Source organism: Stenella coeruleoalba (assembly GCF_951394435.1).
Source record: "Stenella coeruleoalba genome assembly, chromosome: 2".
In the NCBI taxonomy this organism is placed as follows: Eukaryota; Metazoa; Chordata; class Mammalia; order Artiodactyla; family Delphinidae; genus Stenella; species Stenella coeruleoalba.
Window position 1 is genome coordinate 19347143 of NC_137147.1, and position 9007 is coordinate 19356149.

Genomic DNA, 9007 nt, shown 5'->3' on the forward strand with positions numbered 1-9007 from the left:
GTCTCTCCTCACTAAATGCTATTCCTAATTTTAAATACAATGTATTAAATTCCCACTTGTCCTAGTGAGAGTCCAGTTATGAGATATAAATCACACTAGTTATTTTAACAGAAGAAATTAATATAAATAATTTGCAGACTAGATATAAAGCTGTTAACTAGGTAACTCAAAGGGCAAATCAAAAGCATGAAGGTATCAGGGAAGTAGCAATTGCAGTAAGAAGTTCCCTAATTGGACCTAAAATTCCAAATGCTTCATAAATGGAAAATTGTCAACAATCTTTAGCTCACTTTGTAATGGTTCTACCCTTTCTAAAAGGTAGCTTATCCAGAGATCTCTAACATCTTTAGATATAAATATATATTAAATTTATCCAGATTTTTTCTAGTGGATGTAGCAGAGGCATTAGCCTACTATGATCTATTACATTCTAGAAATGGAAGTCTCTGAAATATATTTTATTAAATTGACAATGTTACTTAATATGCTTAGGCTAAGTCAGTTATAATTACTTTAACATTGTTGTAGTACTTATCAAGTGAAATCACACTTTTAGGCAATTTTGAATACTCCGACCTAGCTTTCCATATATGGAACTAGGTTTTCTTTTAAAAACCATATTTTTCAAAACAGATATTTGGTAGAATAGATATGTCCATGTATAAGATTCTAGATATAGATACTAGATCAATAGATAGATCTCTGATATACATTTATATATTAACTAACAATGTTATTATAGTAAAATAAGATATGGATTTTAAACTATTCCTGTATAGACTACTGTGCTGTGAACCAGATTTCAAACATTACTTTTCAACAACAAACAACACATTTTATAAGGTATAAAACTGACAGTAGAAATATATTATCATATATAAAAACTCATTAAATTCTGTGATCTTGACTCAAAAACATCAAACATTAAGAACTATGTAAAACTGTTGATTCATCTGTGATATGATAGGATATCGTATATCACTTTGAGGAAAGTGTTTTTTTTTTTTTTCTCTGAAACTCTCCTAATTTTGTCTCTTAGCATACAGCAAGTATATTTACCAAAATAGTTTGATATTTGTATATTAAATATGTTTCTGGTCACATATACCTATATTAACTCTCTGTTTTTCATTCCATACATTTTTTCTAGTCTCCAAAACAATGTATATAACTGACAAAAATATACCTGTATTTCGATATCTCAAAGGCATGTAAAATGCAGCAATTTCAAAATCATACTCTCTCCTTTAGCTTGATCTACTTAAAATACTCCATTTTTCACAGGATAAAGGCAGAAATTCATAGTATGTCATATAATGTCTCTGTCAGCTGATTCTTGATGATCTTCCCCCGCCTCATCACCCATCACCCATTCTTTTGTGTTATCCACACTGACAGTTTTTCAAGTGTACCTTATTATGGCTGACTCAAAGGCTCTGCACTTTCTAGTTCATCTGTCTGGATTGTCACCATGCCCACACACACGCCATTTCCCTAGTTCATCATGTTTCCATAGAGATGCTTTTCTGTCTCCAAAGGATAGGGCCTGTCTCTTTGTTAAGTGCTAATTTGATATAGCCAGGTACACACTGCACTTTGTAAAAATAGTTTTTTGATTTTTAAACCTTCATCTGTTTCCTCTATTAAGCTGAACTTCTTTGTGAAAGTAGGTACACTATTTTTGTTTTGCTGTTATTGTTATTATTTTTTTTACCATTGTCTAGAACAATGCCTGACACATCATAGACACTCAATGGACATTTGTTGAAGGAAGGAACAAAGGGAGGGAAGAAGGGAGGGAGAGAGGGAGGGAGGGAAGAATGGATTAATGAATTACCAATGAACTTTTTTATTACTGGAAAACATCCCAAATTTGGAATCGGATTAAAATAATTTCAAACTCAGCCTCCAATATGAAGAAACTGTAACTTGAAATGTTGTGTCATATTTTTTTTTTTATCTATAATGAGTAAAGTGCAATGTTCCAATGAACATTAAATGAAATAGTATATGTAAAGAATGGATGGCAAGCCATATTCTAGTTAGACATTCTGAAAAAAAGTAAAATTCCTCTCCCCTTAAATAACAATAAAATAACTAAATTTGTGTTAGTTTTCTGAATGTTTCACAATGTCCAAATGTTTGCCATCTGTAACACAAACACTTTTTATTAAAGAACTGTTTTATTCAGATAAAATTCACATAACCTCAAAATTTTCCTATTTAAAGTGTACAACTCCATGGTTTTTAGTGTATTCAGAGTTGTTCAACCATCACCACAATCAGTTTTAGAACATTCTCATTACCCGCCCTCCCCACAAAAAAAATACTCATTAACAGTCACTCCCTGTCTCCTCTCTACCCACCTTTTGCAAGCCACTAATCTACTCTCTATCACTATAGATCTGCCTACTTGGACATTTCAAACAAATGCAACCATACCACATATGGTCTTTTGTGACTAGCTTTTTCCACTTAGCATAATGTTTTTTAAAGTTTATCCATGTTGTAGCAAGTGTCAATATTTCATTTCTTTTTATTGCCAAATAATATTTTATTGTATGAGGATGTAAAATGATGCAGCTGCTTTGGAAAACAGTCTAGTACTTCCTCAAAAGTTTAAACATAGAGTAACTATTTGACTCAGCAATTCCACTCCTAGGTATATACCCAAGAGAAATAAAAACATGTATCCACACAAAAACTTGAACATGAATGTTCACAGCAGCATATTTATAATAGAAAAAAATTAGAAACATCCCAAATGTCCATCAACTGATGAATGGATAAAAAATATGGTATATTCATACAAATACTTCTGATATATATTCATAGTTTTGCCATCAGATTTCCTAACATGTTGTAAATCTTAAAAATTTGGAAATATGATTTGATCTACAAATGTAAATCTCATTTTTAAAATCCCAATAAGGAAATGAACTGTTTCAAGGTGGATTACATTAATGTAACATACTTGAAGTTTCTTAAAATATGTGTCATTAAAGGAAAAACAATATAACATTTAATAATTACAACATATTTATATATTGTTATAGACTAAATGTTTGTGTCCCCTCAAAATTCATGTTGGAACTTAATACCCAATGTGATGACATTTGAAGGTGGAACCTTTGGAAGGTGATTAGGTCATGAGGGTGGAGCCCTCAAAAATGGGATTAGCACCCTTGCAAAAGAGATCTCAAAGACTCCCGCTTCACCATAGGAGCACACAGAAAGAAGATGGCAGTCTATGAATCAGTGAGCCAGCCCTCAGCAGACACTGAATGTGCCAGTACCTTGATTTTGGACTTCTTATCCTCTAGAACTGTGAAAAATAAGTTTCTGTTGTTAATAAGCTAATCAGTCTTTGGTATTCTGTTATATCAACCCAAATAGACTGAGATATATATTTCTCCAAGATACATAAATGAATTTTAACTATTTACCTTCACATGCACATATATGTCTGCTTCTACACAGGTCATACAACTACATTTTCTGTAAACAAAACTTATATCAGTAAGAACTGTACTTAGATATTGATCATAGATATCATTTGCTGATGAGTAAAAACATCTTTTATAAATACTTTCTCATAAATATCTTTAAAAAATATTTATCAATAAAATATTTTAAAATATGAGGTAATTCTTCTTATAGTTTATATATACATATATAAGTATAGATATACTTATAGAAAGGTAGATATCAAAATTAATATCTATTTATATATTTCCTCTTCTAGGGCAGCCCTGCTTAAGACAAAATGTACTTAGAATGTTGCGATTTCTCTCTATAAAGTAGATTATGTATATTGTTATTAAAACTTTGGTCCATCACACTATAAAGATCACTTTAGATTGAATAAAGAAATTTTACAATTTTTTTAGAGATTTTTCATAGCAAGTTATTTATATGAAAAGAGCAATTATAAAATCAGTCCTTAAAAAGCTAAAATATGCTTCATAAGAATATCCAATTCCACCTTCACATTTAATCTAATTAGTACGTTTAGATTTTTTTGTCTGATTTTGAATGCAATGTCCTATATTAGCAGAATGTTCTCTTTTGTAATAATCATGGTCAGGCGACAAAATTGCTATGCTGTTAATGAATGGCAAATGGGACTGTCAAGGATCCCAATAAAACTTCTTTTTCCTTTTCCCTATAAAACTGATCAAATAATTGGTGTACCAGAATGAACTATGTGAAGATGTGTGTATATTCAGGTGCTCAGAGACCCATAAATAGTCACTGCTCTGTAATCATAACTGAAGCTCTAAGAGTCTATGGAGACTGACTGGGGCATTGTATAACTGGTAAAGTAGGGTATATATTTCCTCACTTGGACTCCTGAAGTCTGTTCAATACATCTGCAGAAAACTTTTTACTATCTCATCCATATCACCATTCTTTTCTTTTTATTTTCTATAGACATATTTAAGAATATTATGGAAATTAGAAAAAATAATAATAAAAAATATTTTCCCTCCTTTTTGTTTCTATATCATCTTTGTCTCTATGTAGGTATACTTTATATTACTTAAGATATCAGTGGATGTATTATTTAGAATTACAGTTATTTGTGTAGAAGATGTCTGTCCATTTCCCCATGGATTCTGTTACCATTTTCATGCACACTGGGTCCCTATCTACTTTTAGTACCAATGGTAACAACTGTGTATCTCTTTGTTAGAAGACTGTCCTCAAACTTTCAGAGTACATATTTCCTGAATGTATGTAAATATGGAAAAGCTTTTATATTACATCCCTTCCACAAGCATTCTTTAACAAGTATCTGATTAAGGTGGGGATATAAATACCCAGCTCTATTGCCCTTAATCAGGATCACCTGGACATATGATCTACACTTTTCTCCAGAGTTCCCCTCCAGGGTTGAGCCAAAGTTACCCACCATGTGTCTTTGTGGGATATCACATACTTTGCTGACCTTCTTGGTTTTATTTTCCTACTTTCTTCCCAGGTTTTCCTGTGAACTCTTCTTAACAAATCACTCCCAAATCTTGCTTTTAGAAATTGCTTCTGAGGAAACTAATCTAAAATAAGGCCATGAGTAACAACAACAAAAAAAACTATGTAAAACAACTTTTAGTGGAGGTGGTTCACAAAAGGTTTCTGGATCAGAATTTGTCAACAGTGGAAACTAAGGCAGATTTTAGTGGAACCTAAGGCAGACAGAGTGAAGCAGCCACCATTACTCTCAACATCATAATAGTCAAATGTGATGATGAACAAATTTAAAGATGTCTGGTAAGTTGCTGCCTGATAGCAATCTCCTCTGCTCCTCTTCTAGCTCTTATTTCTAACTACCAGCCCAGTTGACCACAGCAAACCTAGGACCACCTCCAGGAGCTGGACTGTAAACTGTAGAAGTGGTAGCTACAGAAGGTCAGTGGCTTCCTATAGACCTTCCCATGGGTTTCCCTTTTCCACTTTGGTACCTGAGAGAGGCTGGCTTCTCTGACTGACTTCTTAGTGTCTCCTTCTCTGATCCATCGGTTCTTTCTACCTTCACTTCTGCAAATCTCACAATTATGCCAGATCTAATTGTTCCTTGGGTTCTTTATCTATAATATTCATTGTGACTTATGCATAGTGACAAACACTTAATGGTCAACACATAAATATTTGATGAATATGTGGATGGTTATTTCACTGAAAGAGATCATTTACTAAGTGACTGGGAAATTATATCTCTCAAATATTAAGTTTTTCACTGATAGAATTAAGTTCAGCCATAAGCTGTGAAGTTATTTCACTAAACTTATGGATCCTTATGATGTTTAGAATTCAAAGCAATTATTTTGTGAATTTATAAAAGAAACAAAAGGAAGACATAGGAATAGAATATCCACATCCCCAGTTGATACTTTAAAATTGATCAAGTGCTAAATGTACCAACCATTGCCTGTTTAATTGGAGCATAGATAAATGTGTTCAAAGAAAACATGATTCAGTATCTCTGCAAATAAACTGGACCATATTGAACTTTCTTTTTTCTTGATAACAAAATAAAGACATTTCTAAATAAGCATCAGGAAACATTAAGTAAGTAATTTATGGTCAAAAATGTGAAATTTTATACATTGCATCTCAAAACTAAGCCTTGAAAAATAGCAGTGTTTAGGTGCTGCATGTGTGCAGAAAGATGCATAGTATCACTTGTTTTATTCAAGACTACAATGAAGAAATTTAATAGGAGTCACTAGGAATTATGTCAGTTAAGTAGCGATGTTGTTTAACCATGGGAAAGGGAAAATAAATAATGAGACTTGAATTCTAAGATTTATTACATATGTAAGAAACCATTCAATGCAATAAAAACTCATGAAAATTAATATTTTCAAGCTAAATTATTACAGAAAATTATTTATATGTCACTTGTTAATGCTGCTCTCATTATTCACTCTCAAGGTGTTGAATAAATTTTAGCAGAAGCATGAATGTTATCTTCAATTCAAGTTAGGCTTTATTCTGCTATTTCAAAAACTATTCCAAACTGACACTTTTTTCTCCTACTCCGCTCTTCCCCCAATAATGTTATTTCTATTTTTGGTGGGGGAGGAAAATGAACTATGATGTGATTACATTATAAAATATAAGTAATCTATAGGAAATAAGGATTACTTGAGTTAAGCAATGTTTAATAACATTTTTCACACTAAGTAAATTATGGAAAATGCCAGCTCTAGTATCTATTAGCTGCATGATCCTACCTCCATTTCTCCTTTCTGAGATGTGTTTCCATAGCTGTAAAAAGAGAGAAGCTAACCACCAAGTCTACTTTATGGAATACACTTGAAGTTCAGTAGAATTAATGAATGTACAAATGTGCATTGTAAACCTTAAGACAGTGCATGGCTGAAAAAACAAACAAAAAATACTGTGAATTACATAGAGTATGTATTTTAATTAGGTCTTCTTTGAAGCACATCTCAAAATTACTTTTATAGCAACATCGAGACTGGTGTTTGACCAAACAGTTGCTTAACCATGGCCCAGTTGACATATAAGATCAGCCATCAGAGTAAGCCTTAAATGAACAGAAGATATTTGCCACAGTATGAAAAGGTATGTATATTATTAACTTGAAGAATCTATTCAAAAATAAAAGCTTTCTCACACAGAAAAGGAAAATTCAAATGGTCATTCAACATAAGGAAACGTATGTGTCGCCAATGTTGCAGGCTAATAAAAACATAAATACAAACAAAAAAACAAAATTCTTATTTAAAAATGATAGACATATTTTGATAACAGTTTGGTGGCTTCTTAAAAAACTAAACATACTCTTACCACATGATCCAGCATTTGCGCACCTTGGTATTTACCCAAAGGAGTCAAAAACTTATGTCTATACAAAAACCTACACAGTGATATTTATGGCAGCTTTATTCATAATTGCCAACATTTGCAAGCAATCAAGATGTCCTTCAGTAGGTGAATGGATAAATAAACCGTGGTACATCCGACAATGGAATACTCAGCACTAAATAGAAGTGTGCTATCTATTCATGTAAAGATGTGGACGGACTTTAAATGAATAAGTATTACTAAGTGAAAAAAGCCAATCTGAAAAGGCACATACTGTGTGAGTCTGACTATAAGAACTTCTGGAAAAAACAAAATTAAGGAGGCAGTAAAAACACAATCAGTGGTTGCCAGGGTTGGAGTAGGGGGAAGGGTGAATACGGCAGAGCATAGAAGAGTGTTAAGACAATAAAAATACTCTCTGTATAAAACTAGAATTATGGACGGATGTCATTACACATTTGTCCAAACCCATAGAATGTATGAAACTGAGAGTGAACTCTTATGTAAACTATGGACTTTGGGCGATTAAGGTGTGTCAGTGTAGGTTCATCTATTGTAACAAAAATACCTCTCTGGTAGTGGGTGTTGATAGACAGGGACAATATGGGAAATCTCTGTACCTTTGTCTTAATTTTGCTATGAACCTAAAACTACTCTAAAAAATCTTTAAAAAAGTGACAGATATTGTCCTTTGTAAAAAGTATACTGCAGGAATTAAGATGGGTGAAACTGTCACCCAGGGGTTAGGGAACATCAACCAGTCTATTTATATCTCAAAATTAGATATTTTTTGTAATGCATGGGTATTATCTATGATTCCTTCCATGAATGGTCTTGTGATCAGTGAAGTGGAGAGACCTCAGGATAACCCAACTGGCAGAGCAGACCTCTGGACACTTAGGGGAGAAGTTGGAAACTGTAGCAAAGCTAAATTTTTGAGAAATTTTAAAAGACAATATGGAGCTATTTGGAGCCTGTGGGGTTCTGCTGGGAACAAGACTTCTAAAATGACAAATATGTCTGAAAGGCTGTGGTCCAAGGCCATTTTTGCCGGCTATAAGCAGGGTCTCTGGAACCAGAGGAAGCACACAGCTCTTCTTAAAACTGAAGGTATTTATACTAGAGATGAAACTGACTTCTATCTAGGCAAGAGATACGCTTATGTGTACAAAGAATAGCACAGTAACTCCTGGTGGAAAACCTAACAAAACCAGAATAATCTGGGGAAAGGTAACTCACGCTCATGGAAACAGTGGCATGGTTTGTGCAAACTTCTGAAGCAACCTTCCTGCTAAGTCCATTGGACACAGAATCTGCGTGATGCTGTACCCTTCAAGGATTTAAACTTATTGAAAAGTACATAAATAAAAGTGTAGTTTGGTAAAAAAAAAAAAACAAAGAGGCAATTTGGAAATATTACTACTCACATATATTTTAAAAAGTTCACAATATCTATCCAACGAAAACATATAGAATTTATAAAGAACTCAGGCTGATTTTTCATGATATGAAAACAGTAAGAATCAATTTGTCAATTGACACTTTAACTTTTAGAATATGGGACAAGTAATACTGTCTCCTATATAAAGGCATCCACACTCTTGAACACTAGCACTCAAATAAATATAAATTTAAATTACATTTCCTTAAGAAATTAGGAAAATACATGTTT

At 32.8% G+C, this 9007-nt stretch overlaps 1 pseudogene across 1 annotated transcript; it reads left to right on the top strand.

Annotated features, from left to right (window-relative positions):
* Positions 1-8326: 8326 nt before the first annotated feature.
* Positions 8327-8770, top strand: LOC307182146 (large ribosomal subunit protein eL33-like; annotated as a pseudogene). Its single transcript has one exon. The product of its transcript is annotated as a large ribosomal subunit protein eL33-like (transcript).
* Positions 8771-9007: the final 237 nt, after the last annotated feature.